Genomic DNA, 14,011 nt, shown 5'->3' with positions numbered 1-14,011 from the left:
TGTTGGAGAAACTTGATTTCCACACGCAGAAGAATGAAGGTGGACTCTACCTCACACCAGGTGCAAAACTGAACACAAACTGGTTCAAAGACCTAACCCCAAGTGCTGAAAGTATAACATGCCTCAAAGAAAACATTGGCCACGCTTTCATGACATCAGATTGGGCAATACTTTCTCCGATATGACACCGAAAGCATAGGCAACAAAAGGAAATTAGATTCCTTGGACGACATCTAAATGACAGACACTTTTGTACGTCAGCAAACACTGTGAACTGAGTGAAAAGATAACCCACGGATTAGGAAAAAGATTTGCACATCATATCTCTGAAAAGAGGCTGATATGCATCATATACAAAGAACAGCTAGAACTGAACAATAAGAGACCCAAAGCATCCCATTACTAATGGTCAGAAGACTCGAGTAGACGTGTCCCTAAAGAAGATATAGCAATGGCTAATAAGCATCTAAAATGATGTTCAAAATCACTAATCCTAGGGAAGCGCAAATCAAACCAAGAATGTGATACCACACATTTGGATGGATATGATAAACAAACAAGCATTGGTGAAACTAGAGGGAAGTAGGAATGCTCGAATCTGATTGGAGGGAATGTAAAACCGTGAAGGAACAGGGAAACTACTATGGCGTGTACTGGGAAAAGTAGAAACTGGATTATCAGATGTTCCCACAGTTGCACTGGTGGGTACCTGGCAAAAGAATTAGAAGCCAGGAGTGGAAGAGAGATTTGTACACCCAAATTCATAGCAGCATTATTCACAACAGCCAGAATGTGGAAGCAACCCAAGGGTTCGTGGACAGATGAATGAAAAAGCACACTGCAGTTCATTCATGCGATGGAAGACTATTCAGCCTTCAAAAGGCAGGCACTTCTGGCTGGGGCGGTGGCTCACGCCTGTAATCCCAGCATCTTGGAAGACCGAGGTGGACGGATCACCTGAGGTCGGGAAGTCAAGACCAGCCTGGCCATCTTGGTGAAACCCTGTCTCTACTGAAAATGCACAAAATTAGACGAGCGTGGTGGCGTGTGCCTATAGTCCCAGCTACTCGGGAGGCTGAGGCACAAGAATCGCTGGAACCCGGGAGGCGGAGGTTGCAGTGAGCCCAGATTGTGCCACTGCATTCCAGCCTGTGCGACAGAGTGAGACTCCATGTAGACACAAAACCAAACCAAACCAAAAAAAAAAAAGAACACCCAAACAACCAGACAGGCACGTCTGACACAGACTGCAACACGGAGGAACCTTGAAGACATTCTCGTCAGTGAAATAAATAAATCCCAAAGGTATAAACACGACCAGGCTCAGTGTCTCGCACCTGTAACCCCAGCACTTTGGGAGGCTGAGGCAGGTGGATCACTTAAGGTCAGGAGTTCGAGACCAGCCTGGCCAATATGGTGAAAGCTCGTCTCTATTAAAAATACAAAAATTAGCTGGGCGTGGTGGCGCACGCTTGCAATCCCAGCTACTCGGGAGACTGAGACACAAGAATCGCTTGAACGCACGATGTGGACTTTGCAGTCAGCCGAGACCACACCACTGCACTCCAGCCTGGGAGACAGAGAAAGACTCTGTCTCCAAAAGAAACAAACCAAAAAAATAAAACACGGTGTGATTCCACTTATATCACGTGTCTAGAGTAGTTAAACTTATAGAGTTGCAAAATACAATGGTGGCCCCCAGGGATGGGCGAGAGAGAGAGGAATGGAGAGTTTGGTTAATGGGTGCAATTTCCATTTTCAAGGATACAACTGTTCTGGAGATGATGGCGGTGATGGTTGCTAAACAATGTGAATGTACCCAATGTGATTAAACTGTAAACTGAAAAAGAGTGGAAACTGTAAATGTTTATACTGGCCATTCTATATGAAATAATCTATATTTATAATTTTTAACATTTATACCTGGTATATTTTCCCATAGTAAAAGATGAAAATCAAAGCACTTGGATCTTGTAAAAGAAAAGAAAGAAACGAAGAATCCACACAAGCTCTCTCCTGATTAGAGGAAGAGCCCCAAAGCTTCTATGGACACTGACTTCTCTCTTCTTCTTGTTGCATGATGATGAGGAAATCCTTAGAGCCTGGGGAACTTGGGCGACTCTGGCTAATGAGGAGCTCTGTGCGTTGACCTCCCAGGCCATAGAATAGTAAATACTCAGTCTGTGCCTCCAGCCCTGCAGTGTGAGGTTGCAGTCCTGTGGGCTCCACACCCGTCACCTGTATCAGGAGGCTCATGTCTCACCCTGTCTTCTGGCCAGCCTTGAGGACGGAGTCTGAGCCTCCAACGTGCACCACGCAGGGAGGACAGTGGACCTGTTCTCCGTGGTCGTGGCCCAGCAGTGGGGAAGGGCAGTTCAGTGAGTGCTGAGGGACGGTCGGGAGCCTTGTTTGTTTCCTCATCCTCAGGACCAACAGGAGAGTGCCGTGGGCAGATGGGAGGAGACCAATGTGCAAACCGTCAGCTCAGCAGACTGTGGAGTGTCTGTTCTTGGTTGTGGTGGGGGTCTCTCTTGGGAATCTTCTTCAAAATTTGGCTTCCCTCCCCCACTGGTTGTCCTTTTCATAGACATCTCACCCACGATAGCAGGGAATGAGTCCCTCTAAACTATTCCCTGAGAACAACAAAAAGATGATGAAGGTGATGATGAGGATAAAGAGGATGATGACAGACACCATGGCATCATGAACCCTGACTGAGGGCTTCCTAAAGGCCAGCCTCTGAGCTCTGTGCCCTATGCAGGTTGTTTCAGTTCATCTGCATAGTCTCCCAGTTATTAGTGCAATTTCATGATGATTTTACAGACTACAAAAGGAGCAACACATTTTCATAGAACTTGTACCAGATGATGAAGTCAAAAAGGGTGAAGCCCAATTTGAACCAGGCAGTCTAAGGCCAGACCCATGGCATTTGGCCAGTCCTCTCCCTGCATCCAACCGGCCCCCTCCAATCCTTGTCACTCAGGCCGATGCCCCTGCTCACTGTGCCCTTCCCTTTGGGGGTTCCTTGGAGACCACAGCTAGACCAGTGGGTGCCATAATCACTGTGTCAAGTATGGAAAGGGCAGCTGAGATCACATCAAAGATTCCAGAAAGAATTGGCACAGGATCATTCGGGATGCATCTCTCCCTTGCCCCTGTTCCTGGCTTTCCTTACAGCTCTCGACTTCCTCAAAGGAGTCATCAATTCGGGGTTTGGCTTCCATTCCGATTGAGGAAGCTGGGAACCATTGCAAAAATGCTCCTCAGATGTGCCTGTGGTTAAGACCTCTGAACTTGGTTGAAAACTTTTGGAAGCTGGGCGCGGTGGCTCACGCCTGTAATCCCAGCACGCTGGGAGGCTGAGGCAGGCGAATCACAAGGCCAGGTGTTCGAGACCAGCCTGGCCAACATGGTGAAACCCCGTCTGTCCTAAAAAGAGAAAAATATTAGCCAGGCGTAGTGGCGGGCGCCTGTAATCTCAGCTACTCGGCAGGCTGAGGCAAGAGAATAGCTTGAACCTGGGATGCGGAGGTTGCAGTGAGCCGAGATCACTCCACTGCACTCCAGCCTGGGCAACAGAAGGAGACTCCGTCTCAAAAAAAAGAAACAAAAACCAAAACAAAAAAGAACCCACAACATTTTGAGGGTTGGGAGACCATCAATTATACTGCCCGGGATTTAGAGTCTGGCCATTAATTTTCAATACCTCCCTTTCTACTTATCTGTATGGCAAGGGGTGAGACGTCCATCCTCTGAGACTCAGCACTGTCATCTGAGTGGATTTCTAGTGGATCCAGTGGAAGTGAGCGACGATGAAACAGATCATGGGTGCCCGCTGCGTGATCTCTATGTGATGGATGCGTAAAGTCAAGGCAAAGTGAATTTTAGATACATTCGTTAATATTTTCAGCTTGAACTCCTTACGGTTCAATGGAAATATCCCCTGACCCGAAGTTCTGGTTTTCCTGCATTCCAGACTGGACATTTTCTTTTGTCCTTCTCTCAGTAAGTACTGAGTATTGTGAGAGGAACAAGTGAGTCTCTTTTGTTTCTGATTCCCCAGAGCCTATATCTTGCTTGGCACATAGGAGATAACCAAAGTAAATATCTATGTGAATTATTGAATTGACACTTCCTTGGTTCACAAAAATTGGCTGTCATCAGTGTGACGTCAGTGTGACAGAGCGTGTGTTTTTGGTTTTCTGTGTTTTGAGACGGAGTTTTGCTCTTGTTGCCCAGGGTGGAGTGCAGTGGTGTGATCTCGGCTCACTGCAGCCTCTGCCTCCCAGGTTGAAGCCATTGTCCTGCCTCAGCCTCCCGAGTAGCTGGGACTACAGGCACACGCCGTCATACTGGGGGAAGTTTTTGTATTTTCAGTAGATGCGGGATTTTACCATGTTGGCCGGAATGGTCTTGATCTCCTGACCTCGTGATCCGCCCTCCTCGGTCTCCCAAAGTGCTGGGATCACAGGCTTGAGCCACCGCGTCCGGTCAAACGTTCTGACGAAAACTCTGAGTCCACTGAAGCCAAGGACAGGAGTTATAGCTTCCGTGAATTTTAACACAAGACCCACCGATTTGAGGAAGCAATTACTCTCTTGAAGGAGAAAAGTCGGAAAACATAATGATGAAATCACTAGGACCTAACTGGCCTGTGGAACTATTTTCTGCTTATGAACTATCAACCTGAATTTCATTTCCAGATGTCATGGTCTCAGGAGTTATACAGTGTTTACAGATGTTCTAAATCAAGGGAATTTGTATCAATGTATTCGAAAAAAATAAAATATTTGAATTCTTAATTTCCTTTAATTAGGATAACCTTTTTCTTCAAGTGGAGAGAATGGTTTTATTACAGTTTCCTTTGGTAAAGATAGGCTGTATTTTCTAGTAATTATGAATTTGTTATATATGATTATCTGGTTCTTGGAACATTCTTGAATCTAGTGTCTCTGAGGCAGGTGTGTACAGCAAGAAGTGAATAACACAGAAATCAATGATGAAAGCATTAGAAGACAATTGAGTTTGTCAGAACTGCAAACTATTGCTGAGTGGGGATTGCTCTGAAATCTGAAAACATGACTTGTGAATTGCTTCTATCCAAAATGCAGACACGATGCTGGGTGTTGGTTTACTTGTTTCCGATTTCTCAACCCTCTTTTCTAGGCAAAAGGTATCCAATCTCTAGAGACCCACAGAATCTAACAGATGTCTGTATATGCCTCCTCCTAGACCCTCAGAGGATCCAGAATGGCAGCTGGTCCCTGCTGGGCTGTTCCTGTCCACGTGCCTGGTCACGGTGCTGGGGAACCTGCTCATCCTCCTGGCCGTCAGCCCTGACTCCCACCTCCACACCCCCATGTACTTCTTCCTCTCCAACCTGTCCTTGCCTGACATCGGTTTCACCTCCACCACGGTCCCCAAGATGATTGTGGACATCCAGTCTCACAGCAGAGTCATCTCCTAGGCAGGCTGCCTGACTCAGATGTCTCTCTTTGCCATTTTTGGAGGCATGGAAGAGAGACATGCTCCTGAGTGTGATGGCCTATATGACCGGTTTGTAGCCACCTGTCACCCTCTATATCATTCAGCCATCACGAACCAGTGTTTCTGTGGCTTTCTAGATTTGTTGTCTTTTTTTTTTTTCTCAGTCTTTTAGACGCCCAGCTGCACAACTCGATTGCCTTACAAATGACCTGCTTCAAGGATGTGGAAATTCCTAATTTCTCCTGTGACCCTTCTCAACTCCCCCATCTTGCATGTTGGGACACCTTCACCAATAACATCGTCATCTATTTCCCTGCTGCCATATTTGGTTTCCTTCCCATCTCCGGGACCCTTTTCTCTTACTACGAAATTGTTTCCTCCATTCTAAGGGTTTCATCATCAGGTGGGAAGTATAAGGCCTTCTCCACCTGTGGGTCCCACCTGTGGGTCTCACCTGTCAGTTGTTTGCTGATTTGATGCAACAGGCGTTGGAGGGTACCTCAGTTCAGATGTGTCATCTTCCCCGAGAAAGGCTGCAGTGGCCTCAGTGATGTACACGGTGGTCACCCCCATGCTGAACCTCTTCAGCTACAGCCTGAGAAACAGGGGTATGAAAAGTGTCCTGCAGCAGCCGCACGGCAGCACGGTCGAATCTCAATATCTTCTTATCTGTTCCATTCCTTTTGGAGTGTGGGTTAAAAAAGGCAGCAAGATCAAATAAGAGTGATATCACAGGGTGAACACCCACTGTGATATTAGGAGTAATACCTCCCTAGGGTATAGAATACACTGTCACAGAGTATACACACATGGGGTACACCCACTGTGATATTAGAAGTAATATCTCCCTAAAGTAGGACGAAAAATATCACAGGGTGTGCACACTGTTTGATATGAGGAGTAATATTTACCCTGGATATTATGACTAATATCAAGGGTGTACACACAGGGTACATGCACTGTGATATCAGGAGTTGTACCTCCCTAGGTTATTATGAGTAATATCACAGGGCATACACTATGTGTGTGCATCCACTGTGATATTTGAAGTAATATCTCTCTAGGAGTTTACAAATAATATCAAACCATGTATACCCCTGTGACATATTAGGAGTAACATCCTCTTAGGGTATTACAGATCCCATCACAAGGTGTACACCTTCTGTGACGTTTTGTACACTCTGTGACATTCAAAGAAACATCCCCCTAGGATATTATGAATAATAACACAGGCGGTGTACACACATGATGTACACCACCTGTGTCATCAGGAGTAACATTCCCCTTGGATATTACCAATATCACAGCAGGTGTACACACATGGTGTACACCCCGTGTGACATTAGGGAGAGCATGCCCTTAGGATATTAGGAATAGTATCACAGGCGTTGAATACGTATGACATACACCCCCCATGACATTAAAAATAACATCCCCCTTGGATATTACGAATAATATGACAGGGAGTACACCCCGTGTGACATTAGAAGTAGCACCCCCGAGGATATAATGAATCATATCAGAGGGTGTACATGCATTGTGACCTTACTAGTAACATTTCTTTAGGATATTACAAATAATATCACAGGGTGTACAGGCATTGTGACAGTAGTAGTAACATCCCGCCAGGATATGATGAGTCATATCACAGGGTATACACCCCTGTGACAATAGTAGCAACATTCCCCTAGAATTTTACGAATAATATCCCACGATGTACAGCCCCGGTGATTTATGCGTAACATGTCTATAGAATATTACAACTCTTATCACTGTGTGACTCTGTGTACACCTCGTGTGACATTAGAAGTAACATCCCCCGAGGATATAACGAATAATGTCACAGAATGTACTTACATTGAGACATCAGTAGTAACATCTCTTCAGGACAATACGAATAATATCAAAGGGTGTACACGCATTGTGAAATGAGTAGTGAACTCCCGCTAGGATATTACGAATTTTATGACAGGGTCTACATGCCCTGTGACATTAGCAGTAACATTTTCCTGGAATATTATGAAGAATATTGAATGGTGTACAGGACCTGTGAATTACGAGTAACATTTCTATAGAATATTGCACGTAACATCACTGTGTGTCCACCCCGTGTGACATTAGGGGTAACAGCCCACAAAATTATAACGAATAATTTCACAAGGTGTACACCCTCTGTGACATTAAAAGTCACATTTCTCTAGAATAGGACCATAATATCACAGAGTGTACATCCTCTGTGATACGAGGAGTGACATCTTACAAGGATCATACAAGTAATTTGACAAGGTATACAAACCCTGTGACATAAGAGGTGACATCCCTCTAGGATATTATGAATAATATCACAGGGAAACTGCCCCGTGTGACAATAAAAGTAACCTCCCCTTAGGAGAATAAGAATAACACCACAAGGTGTACACACATTGTGACATTATTATTAATGTCCCGCTAGGATACTGTGAATAACATCCCAGTGTGTAGAGTCCTGTGACAACATGATTAACATTCCCCTACAATATTACGAATAATATCGCAGGGTGTATATCCCGGTGACTTTAGTAGTGGCGTGTTGCTAGAAAATGGAAAATAATGTCCCAGGGTGTGAACCAAGGGTGGTAGTAGACAAAAGATCCTAGGAAAAATCGGGAAATAATATCACCACCCTCTCCCCCGCTGGATATTACGATCCACATAGCAGGGGGGCGGGCGCCCCCCACGATGCGAGGAGTAATATCACCCCTCGCTCCCCCCCAAGATATTACGATCCACGGTGGTCACACAGTGTGTTCACGGTATTGTCAGTAATATCTTCTCCGCCTCTGGAAATTACCAACTATATCACAGACGGGTGTACATTCTCTGCACTCTTTGCAGTAATAGCATCCTCTTGCCCCTGGATATTAAGAACAATATCACGGGAGTGTTTCTACCCCCAGCAGCATTGGATGTAGTATCGTCCTCTTCCACGTTGAAATTAGGAACAATATCACTGGGGGCGTGTCCACCCCGTGCGATATTGAAAGTAACATCATCCTCTTCTCTCCTGGATCATGGGAACAATATCACTGGGGTGGTGTACAGTTTCTGCGCTATTGGGAGTAGGGTCTTCCTCTCCCCCTTGGAATATTAAGGACCATATCACAGGGGGGCTGTACACACCCTGCGCTATTAAGAACAATATTATCCTCCCCCGCCCTGCACATTAGAAAAAATATCTCAGAGTGGGTGTACATCTCCTGCGATATGGGGGTAATATCATCTTTTCTTCTGGATAGTAGGAACAATATTACACGGGTTTGAACACTTTCTGTGATATTGGGAGTAATATCAACCTCTCCGCCTTTGAATATTAAGAACAATATCACAGACTGGATGTACACCCCCTGCGATATTGGGAGTCATATCAGCCTCTCCTCTCCATGGATATTAGGAAGAATATCCCAGGATGGGTGTACACCTCCTGCTGTATGGGGAGTCATATCGTCCTCTCCCTTCCTGAATACTAGGAACAATATCAGAGAGTGGGTGTACACAGCCTGCGATATTGGAGGTAATATCACCCTCTCCCTCTCCGGATATTAGGAACAATGTCACAGAAGGGGTGTACATTTCCTGTGATACTGGGAGTAATAGCATTCTCTTCTTCCGGGAATATTAGGAGGAATATCACCGGGTGGATGCACACCCACTGCTATCTTGGGAGTAACGTCATACGCAATCCCCTGGAGATGATATTCGGATCAATATCACCGGGTGGGTGTACATCTACTGCGATATTGAACGTAATGTCATGCTCTCTCCCTCCCTGGACATTAGGAGCAATATCACAAGTGGGTGTACACCCACTGAGGTATTAGGTATAATATTCATATTACTTCTTCCACATTTATTATTAACATGAATATGTATTACCAATATTAATATTAATATTAAGAAATCATTGCTAATAGTGTTCAGATTATTACTATTAATATTAATTATTAGGAGCTAATATGACTGTTTTCTAATGAATAAAGTCAATATCACTCATTAATACCAGGCATCATTAATCATTAATATTAATCAGTTATTGTTATCATGAGTATAACTCTTTAATATGAGTTATCATTATTATCGATATTGATTTTAAGAATTCTATGATCGCTTATTAGTATCGATAATTATTAGTATCAATTAATAATTGATATTATTAATTGCGGTAAGTAACATTGCACCATTCCACCCCTCCCTCGGCAGCTCGTTTAACACCCAAAACGGGGATCCAAATGCCCCTGAGAGAGCAGCGGTGTACTGGGATAGATGAGGATGGTCACGTGGTGGAGAGGCATGTTTTTGTGTACCAACCCTGCCGACCTTCTCAACTGGAAAACAATACCCTGTCCTAAAGCGAAAAGGCGCAAGCCCTAATTGATTTGCTCCAAACTGTTATCCAGACCCACAACCCCACCTGGGCTGATTGCCACCGGTTGCTCATGTTCCTCTTTAACAGAGATGAAAGGCGAAAGGCAGAGAGGGCTCCACGCAGCAACTAAGTGGCTAGAGGAACATGCACCAGCTGATTATCAAAACCCCCAAGAGTATGTAAGGACCCAGTTACCAGGAACCGACCCCCAGTTGGACCCACATGAAAGAGAGGATATGCAAAGGCTAAACCGAGACAGGGAAGCTCTCTTGGAAGGATTATGAGGGGAGCTCAGAAGGCCACAAACGTTAACAAGGTCTCTGAGGTCATTCAGGGAAAAGAAGAAAGTCCAGCACAATTCTACGAGAGACTGTGTGAGGCCTATGGTATGTATACTCCCCTTGATCCCGATAGCCCTGAAATCAGCGCATGATTCACATAGCTTTAGTCTGTCAAAGCGCAGAAGACATGAGAAGAAAACTGCAGAAACAGGCTGTGCTTGCAGGGATGAATTCATCACATTGATGCGAAATAGCTAAGCAGGTGTTTGTAAACAGGGATGCAGTAAGCCGCGAGGAAAAGTGCAAAGGGAATGAATGTCAGGCCCAGCGAAACACTGACCTGTTTGTTAGCTGCAGCAATTAGAGCGGTCCCCCCAAAGAAGCAAGGGAAGGGGGGCCCTGGGAAAGAAACTCAGCTTGGCTGTCAGAGTTTGCAGCATAACCAGTGTGCTTACTGTAAAGAAATAGGACATTGGAAGAACAGATGCCCTCCACTCAAAAGAAAACAAGGTGACTCAGAGCAGGGGGCCTGGCACAAGAAGGAAGGGGCCCAGCTCAACCTGGAAGAAGAGTTATTGGACTGAGGGAGACCGGGTTCAAGTGTCCCCAAAGAGCATCTGGTCAGAATGACAGTCGGGGGTAGAGACATTGATTTTCTTGTAGATAGCGGTGCTGAACATTAGCTAGTAGCCTCCCCGGTCGCCCTCTTATCCAAAAAGACTCTTGACATCACCAAAGCCACGGCAGTTTCAGCAAAGCAAGCTTTCTGCTTGCCTGGGCTTGTACTGTAGGAGGACATCAAGTGATTCGTCAGTTTTGGTATATACCTGACTGTCCCTTGCCCTTGTTGGGAAGGGACTTGCTTAGCAAGCTGAGAGCCACTGTCTCTTTGACAGAACACAGCTCTTTGCTGCTAAAGTTACCCACAACGGGAGTCGTTATGACCCTTATAGTCCCCCGAGAGGAGGAATGGAGACTTTTCTGAACTGAGCCGGGCCAAGAGAGAAGACCAGCTCTGGCTAAGCAGTGGCCAAGAGTACGGGCAGAAGACAACCCTCTGGGATTGGCCAGTTAAGACTGGGGCCCAGCCACTTGGGCAAAAATGGGACCTGGTCCGCAGAGAAGCGCTTCAATGTATCCAGGTCCATCTCAAGCACCTAAGAACTTTTGGAATGATAGTTCCTTGTCAGTCTCCACGGAACACTCCCCTCCTGCCTGTTCCCAAGCCACGGACCAAGGACTACCGGCCGGGACAGGATTTGCGCTTGATTAGTCAAGCTACACTGACTTTCCATCCAACAGTACGTAACCCGTCCACATTGTTGGGGTTGCTGCCAGCTGAGGACAACTGCTTCACCTGCTTAGACCTGAAAGACACTTTCTTTCCTATCAGATTAGCCCCTGAGATCCAGAAGCTGTTTGCCTTTCAGTGGGAAGATCCGGAGTCAGGTGTTCACTACTCAGTACACTTGGACCGGGCTTCTCCAAGGGTTCAAGAATTCCCCCACCATCTTTGGGGAGGCGTTGGCTCGAGACCTCCAGAAGTTTCCCACCAGAGACCTAGGCTGCGCGTTGCTCCGCTAGGTTGATGAGCTTTTGCTGGGACACCCCACGGCAGTCGGGTACGCCAAGGGAACGGATTGCCCTATGCTGACACCTGGAGGACTGGGTATAAGGTGTCCAAGAAAAAACTCGGATCTTCCGACAGCAGGTACGTTACTTCATATTATGAGTAATATTACAAGGTGTACAGCCCCTGCGATATTAGGAGTAACATTTCCATAAAATATTACGAATAATATCAGTGTTTGTACACCACGGGTGACATTAGGAGTAGCGGCCCCCAAAACTATTATGAATAACTTCACAGGGTGTACGCCGTCTGTGACATGAGGAGTAACATCTTTCTAAAATATTACGAATAATATCGCAAGTGTACACCCCCTATGACATCAGAAGTAACATCACCCGAGGATATAAGAAATAATATCAGATTGTGTACCTTCCTTGTGATATCAGTAGCAACATCACTTTAGGGTATTACGAATATTATCAGAGTGTGAACAGCTTCCATGACATTAGGAGTAACATCACCCTACAATATTGGGAATAAGACCTCACGGTGTACACCGCCTGTGGCATTAGTGGTAATATTTCTTTAGGATATTACCAATAATATAACAGCGTGTACAGCGCCTGTGATATTAGGAGTAATATATCCAAAAAAACTTTACAAATAATATCACGGTTTTTACACTACATGTGACATTAGGAGTAACATCCCCCAAAATGATTATGAATAACCTCACAGACTGTACACTCTCCGTGATATTAGGAGTTAACATCTTTCTGGAATGCGAAGAATAACATCGCAGGATGTACACTGCCGTGACATAAGGAGTAACATCACTCTAGGATATTACGAATAATATAACAAGGTGTACACAATTTGTATGGTAGGAGTAACATCCCCCTGGGATACTATGAATCATAACACAGAAAGCACACCCCCTGTGACAACAGGAGTAACATCCCCTTAGGATATTACGAATAATATCACAAGGTGTACATGCATGGTGACACTAGTAACAATATCCAGCTAGTAGATTGTGAATAATATCACAGCGTGCACACATTTGCGACATTAGAAGTAACATCCCCCTAGAATATTATGAATAATATAACAGGGTGTACACAGCCTGCGACTTTAGGGTAATCATCCCCCTGGATTACTACAAATAATTTCACAGGATGTTACACCCCTCTGACAATAGGAATAATATACTTCTATGATATAATGAATAGTATCACAGTGTGTACACCCACTGCGATATTAAAAGTTATACCTCCCTCAGATATTGTGAATAATATCACAGGGTGTACACCATGTGTGCACACCCACTATGATTTTTAAAGTAATACCTCCTTAGGATATTATGAATAATATCAAGGGGTGTACACACCCTATGACATTAAGATAACATCTCTTTAGGATATTCGAAATAATATCCCAGGGTGTATACCCCATGTGACATTATGAGTAACATCTTCCTAGGATATTACATATAAGATCCCAGGGTTGACACCCCCTGTGATTTTAAAAGTAAAATCCCGCTAGAATATTAGTAATAATAACATGGGCTGTACACCCCTCTGACGTTGGGAGTAACGTCCTCCCAGGATATTACGAATAATATCAGAAGGTGTACACACATGGTGACATTAGTAGTAATATCCTGCTAGTATATTGTGAATACTATCCCAGGGTATACACACCTGTGACTTTAGGAGTAACATCCTCCTGGAATATTCTGAATATCACAGGGCTTACACCTCCTGTGACTTTAGGAGTATCATCCCGCTAAAATATTACGAATAATGTCACAGGGGTTAGCCTGTGTAATATCACAGGGTGTACACCCCCTGTGACATTAGCAGTAACATCTTTCTAGAACATCACGAGTAATATCACAGTGTGTACACCCTTTGTGACATTTAAAGTAAAATCCCCGAGATACTCCAAATAATATCACAGGGAGTACGCCCCATGTGACATAGGAGGAATAACCCATGAGGATATAACGAATAATATCAGAGGGTGTACACGTATTGTGACATTAGTAGTAACATCCCGCCAGGATATTATGAATAATATCATAAAGTGTACATGCCTGGTGACATTAATTTATGTCACATTCCCCTAGAATACGACCCATAAAATTACAGGGTGTAGAACACATGTGATTAATGAGTAACATTTCTACAGAATATCACAAGTAATATCATTCGGTGTGCACCCCGTGTGACATGAGGAGTAACATCCCATGGAACTGTGATGAAT

The 14,011-nt window shown here is 44.7% G+C and overlaps 1 pseudogene; it reads left to right on the top strand.

Annotated features, from left to right (window-relative positions):
* The first annotated feature begins 5,218 nt into the window (after positions 1 to 5,218).
* LOC100459022 (putative gustatory receptor clone PTE01) lies at positions 5,219 to 6,208 on the top strand (annotated as a pseudogene).
* The last annotated feature ends 7,803 nt before the right edge of the window (positions 6,209 to 14,011 follow it).

This window comes from Pongo abelii, chromosome 8 (assembly GCF_028885655.2).
Source record: "Pongo abelii isolate AG06213 chromosome 8, NHGRI_mPonAbe1-v2.0_pri, whole genome shotgun sequence".
Lineage (NCBI taxonomy): Eukaryota > Metazoa > Chordata > Mammalia > Primates > Hominidae > Pongo > Pongo abelii.
This window is presented reverse-complemented; position numbering and strand designations above follow the sequence as displayed.